A 14,695-nucleotide genomic window follows, 5' to 3' on the forward strand; every position below is an offset into this window, starting at 1 on the left:
TTGCAACCAATTTGCCTCTGGGTAGTTATTTATTTATTTGTTTATTTATTTCAATTCTTAGAAACGCGCCATATCGCCTGTAGGCCTCAAGGCCTGTAACGGCGGGATCACGTGGGTCTCGGAAACAGTCAATAAGGGCTCCCACTGTGCGGTGTGTGGGGTGCCTGAGACTGTGGGACATTTTTTGCTTAGGTGTGAGAGACATGTTGAAGAGAGAGAATTGATGAGGGTTCGGTTGACTGCGCTGGGTGTGGCTGAGCTGAGTGGGAGGGCTTTGCTGGGAGGTGACGGGGTGAGAGGCAGGAGGAGGAGCAGTGTGATGTTGAATTTTGTGAGGCAGACGGGGCGGTGGGAGGAGTTGTGAGTTTATGTGTGCTAGGTATTGATTGGTGGGTCTGGTGCACATCATCCTCTAGGATGGGGAAGCGCCTGCGTGGGTCCGCCCACGCCTCCGATAATTGAGAAGAAGAAGAAGAAAAAGAAGAAGGTTCAGTGTCCTCTAGGAGGTTTGGGAGACCAATAAAAGGACTAGATCACGTTCACTTTGTGTGTATGGCATGTGTTTGGATGTAGGAACAGGACTGTACAGGGCAAGCTCACAGCATGTGTTTTACAGGGGATCCGGTGATTTGGAAGAGTACACTGATCTTTTTGCCAGTCCATTAGACTGAGTGAATGCTTGGTAATCCCTATTCGACTGTTATTGTCAGTGCTTATTAGGATCCGTTTGTTGCAGTTGCATTTTATATTTACTGTTCTTCACCCAAAAGCATTTTCCCTGTACTTCCTCCAGTTCATTTTCCCCTTTGCGTTATCCCAAAAATGTAAAACGAGCACAAAAAAACCTTGTCCCTTTTGTATTATTAATCCAAATGGGCCGTGTGTTTGTTCTACGAGGCTTTGGGTGACTTTTTCCATTGTGTTCCTTAACTTGCTTTAGCCTCAGAAAAACACAATGGATAAACTATTACCTTCTGAGTTGATTGCTCAATAAGATCATTATTGTCTGCACTCTAAAAATGTATTATTCGACTGTAGTAAGTTACATTGCAGTAAAACATGTTGTGGTACATTCAAATGTTGAATTGGTCGATAGTAATTCTGAATTTTGTTTGTTAAATCCGTGTGAATTTGAGTAGCCTTTGAATGGAACATTTAATTTGCACAGAGGAATGGAATTCGTAATCATGATTAATTAATTTGACAATTTTGGCTGTTCAAATATGTTACATGGAAAGCTCTTGACAAAATGTGCTCAGGAAACACGTGGTGTCCCTGCACTAAGCCCCGGAAGAAGGGTTCACCCCACATATGCTTCTACAGTGTGCATTTTCGACTTTACAAATGTGCAGGACATTTGAAGGAATATTTCTGGATGCAGTCGCTGAGATATGAGTTCAAGAACATCTTAATTAATATGGAGGAATTTCCAGTAGTGATTGTATTACATGAAATGTATTTCACTGCTTATAAACTGAATGCATAACATACACAACCCTATGGGCCTCATTCCGAGTATGGAGGTAATCATGGCGCTATTAGCGCCATGACTACCTCCAATACCGGTACTGGTACTGTGTCCGGTCCCGTTCATTGGGGACTTACCAGTCTATTCCGACCTTTGCGGGACCGGTAAGTCCCCATTGAAAAAGCCATTCCCCATTCCCATTTGAGCCCCCATAGGGCTCAATGGGAAGGCGCTAATAACGGTACCGCAAATTGCGGTACCGTTATTAGCTCTAAAGTCCCTTAACGGGTCCCGTCCAAAACCAGGCTTTAAGGAAGGGACCCCCTAAGGGAACTCGGAATAGGGCGCAAAGGGATTACCGCCACCGGTGTCCTTACCGGTGCCCGGGATCCCTTTGCGCCCAACTCGTAATGAAGCCCAATGTCTGAAACTGCAAATGCCAGAACTGAATTTAATAGAAGTGGACTTGGAGCCACTCCTATCACGCCCTTGACCCCTCACTGTAATTATTATGTATTTATTCATTGAATTTGTGTAGGGCCCAAACCCTGTGGACATAACAGGACAGGTAAATGGAAACAATATGAAGTGCTAGCAACAGCTAGCTCAGTCGTATTTGTCAAACAACCAAGTTTTGGCTAGTTTCCCAAGGAATCTGCAAGACATCTAATTTTTGATGTTGGATGGCAGTGAATTCCAGATGTTGGCTGCAGTGACGCAGAAGGTGCAACCACTTGCGCATTTGTTTTTAAATCAAGGAGTTGAAAGTACTAGGCTGCAGAGGTTTGAAGCAGGCGCACACTAGGTTTTGTGGAAATACAGTGCTTAAAGTAGGGAGAAGCATCATTGTATGTTATTTTATGTTAAGGTATTTTATACGGTGCACTGTTGCCACCTCTGGTGGATCTGTAAAGGAAGGTGGGAGGGGGTGGGATAGGTTAGTAGGGCCGAGCGGGAGTAAAGAGCCAAAGAGATGTGCTGTGCTTTTGGCCGCTTCAGTTCGATTTACACCGTTCGCTGAGCATAGGTGTGTTTTTAGGTTGGTAGCCTCCATGAGCTGTTGGGGGTGTCTATGTATGCTTGTTTCATTGTTGTGGTGTAGTGAAGTGTGTGCGTTTTTTTTGTGCTGTAGGTGTATGCTTGTGTTTAGTTCAGAGTTTGAGAAGTGTATACAGAAGGATGAGTTTTTTTGTAGGGTTGGTTAGTGGCAGTACCCTATCCTACCCCCTCTTGTTTTGATTTACTGGGGCGCATATCCCTTCCCATGTTGTGCATTCTGGTGTGCTACACTTACCACTCATATGTTGTGTGCAGAAGAGTGAGTCCTCAACAGGGCTATTCAATGGCAGCACCCTCTCTACCCCCAGTGACTAAGTGCCACCCACATCCCTTCCCTGCTAGCACACCCTGGTGTGCAGCAACAACCACCCCCACTGGGTCCTCCAGGGGGATGTGCTTCATGTGCCCTGTGGTCCATCAGTTCAGAAATCGGGACACCTCTCTCTCGCCCCCTTTTTCATTTAAGGCCCTCTATCTTTGGTCCAATTAAGTTGGACCCATCTCTCTCCCCTTGTTCCCATTTGGCCCTCTATGGGGACAGGTATACCTAGGTCTCCCTCCCATTCAGATGCCTCTCTTCTTTTTTGCATGCCACTCTAGTACGGCCTACTACCCAGTCCTTTTCAGGAAATGCTTAAGGGAACTTCCCATCCCACAGAAATGCAAAGGCGTCCCCCAGGCTCGTCAGATTGTCAATACATCGGTGAGTGATGGCCAAAGTTTTGAACTCGATGTGTGCTGTGATGGGGAACCAGTGGGCATTACGTCTGACTGATGATATAGGGTCTGAGCAGCTTGGACCTAAGGCAGTTCTGAGGACTTATTTTGAAGTAGTTGGAGTTTGGCAAGATTCTTAGTATAATATGTAATGATATGATATGGCATTTGTAACATGCCTATACAGAAGTGCTCAAGAGTTACCCAATTACAATAGTCCTGTTTACTGCCTATGATGGCTCTGGACAGAGTTAAGCAATTGTCTGTTGAGAAGAAGTGTTTGCTCAGAGAGATTAATTTGGCCGTACAGGCAGTGGAGGATGCCAAAACATTGAAGTGTTTTGCCATACTGAGCTCGGCATCCTGGTGGACACCAAAGGTCTTTACGTGCTTCGAGAACAGAATGGGAGAGCCGTCAATGGTGAATGAGGAGAAAGCAGGGTCCAGGTTCCTGAGCCTGTGGGGGAATCCACAATAAGCAACTATGTTTTGTCATTGTTGAGCCATCCAGTTCTGAATACTGACGATACAGTTAACGGTGTTAATGGTGTGGGAATAGTTTCCTGCGATGGGGAGGAACATTTGGTTATCCTAGGTGAAATTGTTGCAAGGTATGGTATACCAAGTGTATCTAAAAGGTCAAAAGGAGGCTTGGTGTACATGTTATAGAGGCTAAGGAAGATACAGGAGCCTTATGGAACGCAAGGGAGAAAGTGATGCGGTCGGGAGCATGGTCTTAGATGAAAACTCTAGATGTGCGTTCACTGAGGAATGATTTGATCCAAGCGGCAGCTTCCTTGGAGAAGTAGAACTTAGAGGAGAGGTGGTGGCAGAGGATATCATGGTCAACAAGGTCAAAAGCAACAGAAAGGTCAGGAAGCAACAGGATATTGAGGTTTCCTGAATCACGGATGCTGTCTAACTGTATTTTGAGGCCAAGGAGAAATGCTTCCGTGCTGTACTTGGGGCAAATGCCAGAATGAATTGATTTACGTAGATGGGGCTGTTCTAGGAAAGGTTGGATCTGGGAATATGCTGTATGATCTAGTATTGTGAGGAGGATGGTAGTGATTGGGTGGTAGTTGGTTGGGAGCGAGGGATCAAGGGTGGGACCTTTGAGGAGTGGTGTGTTCCAAACTGCTTTGAGGCATGTGGGGATGGAATTGGTAGTGATTTAAGGATTGATGATGTTAAAAATAGTGGGGGCAAGTTTGACGCTATGGGCAGGGTAGGTGTCTCCTTTGCAACTCAAAGAATAATTAAGAAGCTTGATGGTGTTGAGAACTTCTCCTGGGGTGACTAAAATAAAGTCGAAGGGGTAGAAGTGGGCTGTTCAGTGAGCGATGGGTGAGTAGGTGCACTACTTGTGGGAGATTTTGTAGTGAGTTGAACCTTGTTGGTTGTGATATTTGTGCACCAGGCTTTGACTTTACAGACCTGAGAGGTGGCAGAAAAGGGTTCTCTAATATTTTAAGAATGGAAAAAATGTATTTGGGCTTGGAGTTGGCCTCCGAGAATCTTGTGTTTTAAAAGTTAGCTTTGTTAACTATCAGTGTGTTTCTGTAAGTTTTGGCTGACATGGAAAATGCTTTAAGGTTAGCTGGGTTGGGGTGTATTCTATAAATATGCTCTAATACCCATTTGTGCCTGCAGAGTGAGATTTGTTTATCGGAAAACCAATTGTTAGCATGTCTGCCTGGTTTAACAATTGTTTATTTGAGTTGGGTATGTTGGTGCACAATGATCAGAAGAGCAAGGTTGTAGTGGGCGGCTTGGGTCTGAGGATCATTGCCGATGGGTTCAGAAGATGTAAGTAACTAATGCAGAGTGAGAGCGAGAGTTTCTTCCGTGAGCTTTCGGGTATTATGGACTAAGATAGGGCATAGTTTAGTGGTGGGGATGGCGTGGGTGTGGGAGTGAGACACTTGGAACTCAATAAATGAGTGGTCAGACCAGGGGCAGAGGCTGATGGTGGTGACACTGAGGTCAGTATTGAGCGTTAGGATCCAATGAAGCGTGTGACCTTTGGTGTGGGTAGGTGAGAAGACATGTTGGGCGATATTTATCTCAGAGAGTGAATTAATGAGGGTGGTAACTTTGACAGCGGAAGGGTCATTATGACCTAGGTTAAAGTCACCTAGAAGTATGATCTTCATAGCAGGTTTGATGGGGGTTGTGAGAAGTAAGGGGATGTCACACTCAGCTGATCTTTGTGGATTAGGTTGCTGGTAGAGAAGTAACAAATTGATAGTGGTTTGGGGGTTGAGGGCCAGTTTAATAAGTAGAATTTCATGGCCTGGCAGTGAAGGGGTGGGAATCTCTCTTAAGGGCAGGGAGGAAGTAGTGATAATGGCTACACCACCCCCAGGTTTTGAAAGGTAGCCTGATCTGATAATGGTATATCATATCAAGGAGGTAAGGCAAGTGAGAGTGGCAGGCCCAGGTTTCTGTGATTGCCAGAAAAACAAAGTGATTTTCTACAAGGCCCTGTATGTAGGTGGCATGGGTGTATAGTGAGTGCACACTGATCAAGGTGCATTTAAGCTTGGAGATATGGATGGATTGGGAGTGCTCTTGGACGGGGGAGTGATTTGGTGCGGTGTGGCTTAGCGGGCAGTAAAAGTGGGAGCTAGAGCAGGGGAGGGGTGCATGTTGAAAGTCTAAGGAGTCTAATGACTCCAGTAATGGGGTTGTAGCCACATATGGCTAGGGGAGGGGTGCATTGGTTTGGAGGCATAGTTATTTAGCCGTTCTTTTTGGGCCAATGCGCAGGAGAGGTAGCAAGTTGGCAGAGTTGGCCATCTTGGTATAGAGCGGATGCTCCTGTGGCAGAATAACAACCCCTGGAGGGCTTGCCGTGCAGAGCAGTGAAGGGGCTCTGGAGCGAGGTGGATCTTCTGCAGATGACGTTCTGTCTGAGGTGTGTGCCTCCATTGTCTCGTATTTTCATCTGAAGGTAAGCTACCCAAATATAAAATCTGTTTGACTGTATCAAACTGGTTTCTACGGTCTGCAGCTGCTCACACACGAGTTACACTACATCCACTGTATTGAAGACAGATTAAGCACTTAGCTTTCTCCCTCCTGATGCACTGCACCTTCCTCCCTCTGTTCATACACCCACAGAGATTGTCCTTTGAGCTATACTTTTTAACTTTTCTTCTCGAAAATTATTTTATTTTATTGCTTATTGCACAGACCTAGTTCGAGAGCACTGGGGCCCATTACAATGAGTTGGTGCAAGCATTGGGCTTGGCATTTTATGCAGTAGCACAGTACTGTTGGTAGAGGGAGGGCAACTCTTTTTTGCCCTCCACTCACAATGACTCTCTTTCCCTCAATCCTTGTTATATATATAACTGTGACCGCCCACTGCTTTGTGGCTTCTATGAAGTGCTCGTTGGCATTGTAAATATACAGACATGTATATTGATATTAGCATGATAATGAAACACACACTTTAGTTGGCAGGTCCGAGATTTGTATAATATTCTAGCTTGTATGATATATTGATGAATAGAAATAGATATGTATTAATTGTGTTTTTATTTTTATATGTTTATTTGGTTTTACTTATATTGCAAGAATGGGCAGGTTGTGTCTTGCTGTAGTGCAAACAGTATCAATAGAAGCAAGAATAACTAATCAAAAAACAAGTTATTAGCCTATGGAGACTTATATATTAGACGAAATTGAGCCCTACTTCTTATAGATCCCAACATGGTAAAGCATGCAACAGATATAGAAAAATACTAAAAAGCAGATTTAAAAGTGAGTGTATTGACAGGCTGTAGTAAGAGATACTGCTGGGACAAATACAAGAGTTCAATTCCAGAAATAAATGGCATTCATGTGACTCATAGGATTACCTGCATGTCTACTAATGTATTTACCAATTTGGAACCTTCTTATTGCGCATTACGAAGGCATTCGAACGCATTTGATTCAGCACATGTCATGTGATGTTAGCAGCTGTACATGTGGATTATACCTATTCCAGGTCTTTGCTTTAAACTTTAGGGCATTTAAGGATGCACTTGACATAGGACAGCCAAAACCCATGGACCTTTCCAATTCTTGTTTTCTCTTTTTACAGGAATTCTCTAGTACTCTATTACTGTACTTATGATAAAACAGAAACAATTTGACCAATGCTTATGAAGAAAAGTAACAATGACACGTTCCAATTATATATCAAGAAAATGGTCAATAAAATGAACACCAATGTAATTAATTAATTAATATGTTCAAATTAATTCCATTAAATATATGCAGATATTTAATTAAATATCCTCCCTACCTCCATACTCAAGACCTCCTACTCCTCCCTAACTCAAGGTACCTTCCCTTCGACCCTCAAGAACGGACACACCCTTCTGAATCTCAAGAAGCCGACACTGGACCCTAAAGACCTCAGCAACTACTGCACTATCAGCCAACTTTCTTTCCCAGGTAAGATCCTTGAGAAAGTAGTAGCTAGCAAATCCTCCAACACATCAAAGCCAATAACATCCCTCAGCCCTTCCAATCTTGCTTCAGACCCAGATGCAGACAAGAAACAGCTACCATCAAGGTGACCGATAATGCACTTAAAATCCTCCTGGTTCTCCTTGACCTCAAAACAGCTTTCGACACAGTATACCACCAGACATTCACCAACATTGTACATCACTGCATGGGGATCATTGAGATCGCCCTCAAATGGTTCAAATCCTACCTTGAAAACCCCCAACATTTCATAAAAATTGGTTCCAACAGGTCCCAAACTCTATCTATCATATGTGGAGTTCTTCAGGGTTCCATGCTCTACCTGTAATTTTAGATCTTTACATGGAAGCACTCTGAATCTGCCTTGCTACATGCAACATCCAAATCAACCAGTGAGCGGATGACACAAAACGCTGCCTCACGATATCCTCCATCAAAGTTATTCACAGGCTCAAGGCCTGCCTCACATTGACCCAGCCCTGGGTATTCAGGGCTTACCTGAAGCTCAACCCCTCCAAGACCAAATTCGTACTGCTGACCAGCAACCGAACACCTTGCCATCCAGACCTGGCCCTATGCTATGAACCTCAGGGGCTTCACACTCCAGCTTGCCACCTGTGCCAAGCCTCAAGGTTTCATTGTCGACAGATGGCTCTCCATCAAACAGCACATAGCAAGGGCGACACAAACAGCTTTGTACCAACTTTATCTCATGTGGAAAATCAAGACCTTTATTCCAGAAAACATCTTCAGATCTGCTCTCCAAGCCTTGGTCCTCTCCCACCTGGATGGTTGCAGGGCTCTTTGACAGGCCTTCTGGAAACTACCATGGCACCCATGACATGTGTCCTGCTTGCTGCGGCACAATTTATCAAAAGACTTCACAAATTTGTCCACATCATATGGACCCACATTGAATTGCACTGAGTCCCGCTGCAAGCACATATAATCTTCAAATCCTGCTGCATCATCGACAAGGCTGTCATCCTGAAGTCTCCAAGCTACATCATTGAGAAACTCTGCATCTCCGAAGGCCTATGATCCACAAGGAAATATGCAGACTTGAAGTCTGCCAGTCTAGGAAGGAAAGAACCAGAAGACAGGTATTCTCTGTCTACACCCCCAGGCTCTAGAAGCTCCTCCCTGTCAAGATCAGACACCCTGACTCGCTTCTACATTTCAAGAAGGAGCTCAAGACCCTCCTCTTAGAGGAATTGCTCCTCCCTAATATCTACATCTATACAACCTCCACTACACTTGCAACCAGAGATTAAGAGATCTGCTCCCTGTTTTCTCACCAGTTGCTTAAAGATGCCTTGCTGCCAAATTGCCTTCCATCCGCCGCCCCCACTGTTAACTCCTCTCTGCCTGGTATCTTTGCTTCTCACACGTGTCCTTCCCCTATGATTTGTAAAGTGCTCATTTGCTTTCCAAAGCTAGGCATGCACTTAACAAATATCCTAATATTGATAATAATCAAAAAAGTGCAGAGACATTCAGACTGCATCGTTCTCTGTTGTAGCTGTGGCTGTGGGTTGACTAACAGCCTGGTGTAAATGTCATAAACTGGTGACCAGGGTTCGAATCTCATGTGAGCCTCATCAATTGCGCCAAATCGTTAACAATTAAGTGACTTCTAACCAACTTAGTCCCAGGGATAAATCCACCCACTGTTGGTACTTTTAATGTGTTAATTAATTAATACAGTTTACACCAGGATAATTATTGAGCATATATTTATAATTTGATTTTTTCATGTACATTTATATACTCTACCAATTAGAGATGATTTTCTTATTGTTTTTCATATTGAATAGCTTGATGACCTCAAAACAAAAGAACCAAAATAATTTTTGGAAAAGGGCCAGTCGCAAAACGAGTGTCACGCCTCCTCCCTGCCACACCATTGCCAGACAGCCTTCCAATTTCACATCCGCCACCCCTAACCATGCACGCTTCATCCGACGTGTTCCCCATAACACTCACCGCACTCAGCAACTGAATTACCAAGGACGGCTACGACCTTTCCTGCATTGGAACCTGCCATGGCGCTTCTCTCCGGGACGGCGCCCGTCCACGGGCGCCCGGAGACTACGATCCAGTGCACGGAGTGCTTCCGATCAGGTGACCAAACGCCGGCAACAGGCGGCCAATCGCCGGAAGACTCCCCGTGCAGCGTCGAGGGTCACGTGACGCGGATCTGCGTTTCCCTCGTGACTGTATCACGTGTTCAATTCAACGCAGTCAAAAGGACAGGGGAAACGCGGAACAAATGCTTCACAGCTGCTTTTCGGAGTGCTGCACGGCGTTTTTGGATCTCGCTTAGGATTCAGATTTCTTTGACCACGGAACGTTGCACAGATTGCTTTTGGTTTCTTCCTCAGGCTCAGGCGAACTTTGATCTCCAGGCATCACGACCTTTGGCTTTGCATAAACTTTTTGAACTTTGGATATTGGACCTTGGCAACTGTTTTCTTGGCTTTCGACCCTGGACTGTTAACGGATTGTTTACGGATCATCCACTGGCTACCTGACCCACAGGTGTTCTCCATCAAGAGTGCCCACAAGGACCCTTCTGTTTTCCCCTACCCCTTTGAGGCATCCTGACCAGCACATTTGGGTGAGCCCTTTAGCTTCTTCCATCATATGGTATTGTGATCATTGCGACTGTCTGCCCTAATCATTTATTGCCTTACAGTGTTCAGGGGGTCCTTCCGGTGTTCCTGGTTCCAGCTTGACGGCACTCCACACCTGTGGCCTCAAGAATTGCATTGGTAGTGATATTATTCTTACCAGTGTGGTACTTGGGGACGGAGGTATCTTCATCTACACGACCATCAAGATCACAACAGACTGTGAAGCCTTTTGGTCGTCCAGATGGATACTTCTGCCGGGGACCCAGTGGCCGCTTTAATGCAAGCAGTCGCAGCCCTTAGGATGGATATGGCCACAGCTACCACCGCGATTCACCATAGATTGGACGCCTTAAACAGCGTCGAATTTGGGGACGCTGCCCCCCAGAACCCTGTTCCTCCCGCAGGTCCTCCGGCTCCCTCTCTGCCCCCTCCTGTGGTACTCCCTAGCCCCCTTCCCCTGGCAGCCCCCGAAAGGTTCCATGGAGACCCTAGGAAATATCACACTTTCTTAAATCAGTGCAAGCTCCATTTCTTGTGCCGACCCTTGGCATTTCCTGATTCCGTCACTAAGGCAGCTTTTCTACTCTTGCATCTGTCAGGAGTGGCAGCCACTTGGGCGAACCCTTTGTTAGAGAGCGACCATCCTGCCCTATACAATTTCGACCTCTTGGTTAATGAAATGGCAAAAGTCTTCGACACCAGATATAGGGCACAATCCCAGGACTTGGAGCTTTTAGACCTCACTCAGGGCAGACAAATGCTTATAGAGTATATAACCCGCTTTAACCAGCTGTCTGCGGAGACGTCTTGGCCTGAAAACAAAAAGGCAGTTCTATTCTATAGGGGTCTGAGTAGCGCCTTGAAGGATGCCCTCTCAGTCGTCCCATCCCTTCTGGCTACCTAGTCAGACCTGGTTGCTCTGGCCCTACAGGTGGATGCCCGAAGGACTGAGCGAAGGGCAGAAGCAGGTCTTTCCGGTCATCACCTTTCTCCCTCAACCGATCAAACCCCAGAACCCATGCAAGTAGGCGGGATCCGTAGCCCCATTACCCATACTGAACGGGAACGTAGACGTGCTGACAATGCTTGTTTCTACTGCGACATCAGCGGCCACTACGTAAAAGAATGTCCTCGCCGACCCAAAAACAAAAATCCGGGTTTTCAGAAGGCTCGCCCGTGAGATCGGGGGAACGGGCGAGCATTCCACTAACCCCCTCTGATATCACTTTTGGTCCCATTAAACCAGTGGTGGTCCAGGCTATGCTGATCCCAGCCCGGGAACGCATGCATTCGGTTCACATTGTTATCGATTCAGGTGCCACTGGCTGTTTTATTGACATCACACTGGCTCAGCAACTCAACCTACCATTGATCACCAAAGAACGTCCTGAACCAGTACAGGCCGTAGACGGTACTTCCCTCGCTTCCGGCCCCATCAAGCAACAGACTGCTCCTTTGGAAGTCGTAATCCAAGGTACCCACAGAGAAACATTAACTTTTGATCTGATCACTACCCCTCAGTTCGGGATTATCCTCGGGATACCGTGGCTGAAACAACACAACCCTCTGATCAACTGGAGTACCGGACAAGTGTTTTTCGAATCCGAGGTCTGTCAGCATTTTTGCCTGGTGGAGTCGGAATCTTTGTCCAGTCCCGCAAGAGTTCTAGGAGCCTTGGCTTCTCTAACCTTGGAAGACGGTACCTCCACAACCACTGCCACTTTATCACATACGGTTGGGGCTGTCACAGCCGGGATACCCTCAGTATACCAGGACTTCCACATGGTGTTTGATAAAGCCTCAGCAGAGGGCCTACCGCATCACAGGCCGTATGACTGCCCCATCGACTTAATACCGGGAGCTCCGGTACCGAGGGGCCGCATATATTCACTGTCCCAATCAGAAGAACAGGCCCTGAAGGATTACATCCAACAGGCCTTACGGTTAGGTCACATCCGCCCCTCCTCTTCCCCAGCAGCAAGCCCCATTTTCTTTGTTCCGAAGAAAGAGGGTGACCTTCGCCCTTGCTTCGATTATCGGCGGCTAAATTCCATCACCATTAAGAACAGATACCCCATCCCGCTCATTTCCACGTTGCTGGACAGATTGTCTCACACATCTATCCACACAAAACTAGACTTCCGTGGGGCTTACAATCTGATCCGTATGCGAGAAGGGGACGAGTGGAAGACGGCGTTCTGCTCCCGACAAGGACTGTATGAATATACGGTGATGCCATTTGGGCTTTGCAACGCCCCAGCCACCTTCCAACATTTCATAAACGATTTGTTCAGTGAGATTCTAGATGTATATGTGGTGGTCTATCTAGACGATATCCTGATCTTCTCCCCCACTCTGGAAGAGCATGTCATTCACGTCAGAGAAGTCCTGTCCCGCCTCAAAAAGAACGCACTCTTTACTAAACCTGAAAAATACCTGTTTCACGCCACCGAGGTTGAGTTCCTAGGATTCCATATAACACCCGGGGGTCTCTCCATGAATCAATCTAAGGTCCGTGCTATCATGGAGTGGCCCGTCCCTGTTACACTCAAACAGCTGCAGTCTTTCCTTAGATTCGCGAACTTGTACTGGCGTTTTATCGCTGGTTTCTCCTCCATTGTTGCACCTTTGACTGCACTAACCAGCCCTCTGGTCCACTATCACTGGACACCGGAACATCAAATGGCGTTTGATACCTTGAAGGAGAGGTTCACCAGTGCTCCTGTTCTTCAGCACCCCGATCCTGAACGCCCTTTTGTTTTGGAAGCGGACGCTTCATAGTTTGCGTTAGGTGCAGTTCTCTCTCAAATCTCCCCTACCACGGGTCGACTGCAACCTGTGGCCTTCCATTCACGGAAGTTCACTTCATCCGAAGTGCACTATACCGTGACGGAGAAAGAACTATTGGCCATTAAGGATGCCATGCAGACATGGCAGCATCATCTTCTAGGGGCTAAGCACCAAACCACCATTTATTCTGACCACAAGAATCTACAGGATCTGGCTTCCCTGAAATGCATGAATAGCCGCCAAGTACGCTGGCATCTGTTTTTTGCTGCATACGATTTTGTAATCAAGCACCAACCCGGGGTGGTTCATGGTAAAGCAGATGCTCTGTCCCGCTCCCCAGGGGGAGAATCCCTTCCTTTGTTCCCAGATACCTTGCTAGGAGACAGCCATGTTATTTGTGCCTGCACACCCTCACCGTCTATGCTAACCACCATACGCCACTGGGTTGTTCACAATAGTCATGCAGTCAGTGAATGGGATCTTATAGTTCAGGACGGTTTGCCGTTTATACATGGGAAACTATTCTTGCCCACAAGTGACACGCGCACCCAGGCTCTGAACTGGTCGCATGACACCGCGATCAATGGCCATCCGGGACAACGCCATACTCTGGATCTATTGAAACGGTGGTGTTGGTGGCCATCGATGAGACGGGATGTAGAGAGTTACGTGAATACTTGCTCAGTATGTACCCAATATAAATCCCGCAGGGGCGCCCTCTAGGTCTACTTCAGCCACTACCCATACCCCCGAAGCCATGGCACACGGTTTCGATGGACCTGATTATGGACTTACCCCGCGTACAGGGGTACGACACCATTTGGGTGGTGGTGGACTCTTATACCAAGATGGCCCATTTCGTGCCCTGCACAGGGATGCCCACGGCACCAGCACTGACCCGATTGTTTTTCAAATCCATCTTCTGTCTCTTTGGCCTGCCACAGGTTATAGTGTCTGACCGGGGTACCCAGTTCACTTCTCGTTTTTGGCGGGCTTTGACCAAGTTGCTGGGCATTGATGTGCATTTCTCTTCCGCTTACCACCCTGAGAGTGATGGTCAGACAGAAAGGGTGAACCAATCCCTAGAACAGTACTTGCGATCCCTTACCCTCCAATATCAGGACAAATGGCTAAATCTCTTACACCTGGCGGAATTCGCCTATAACAATGCTCTACATTCTTCAACAGGCTTCTCCCCTTTCTATTCCCTTTATGGCCAGCATCCTCGTACCCTTCCTCTCCCGGATTTCACGCCTACGGCCACCCCTGCTGCCAATGCTTGTGCTCGCAATCTAGTCGCTGTTCACGCCCAAACCCTTGTCCATTTGCGGGAATCTCAAGTCTCCATGAAGAAAGCGGCCGACAAGACACGGTTGGTTGCTCTGGAGTATCGGGTGGGGGATCGGGTGTGGTTGTCGTCCCGACATTTGCATATTCCTGGTTCCCGTAAGCTGCTCCCTCGCTTTGTCGGTCCTTACCGGATCTCCAAAGTCATTAACTCAGTGGCTTTTCGCCTCTCCGTTCCCGCCTCATGGCG

The sequence above is a fragment of the Ambystoma mexicanum genome, chromosome 8 (genome assembly GCF_040938575.1).
Source record: "Ambystoma mexicanum isolate Mex_15411 chromosome 8, UKY_AmexF1_1, whole genome shotgun sequence".
Lineage (NCBI taxonomy): Eukaryota > Metazoa > Chordata > Amphibia > Caudata > Ambystomatidae > Ambystoma > Ambystoma mexicanum.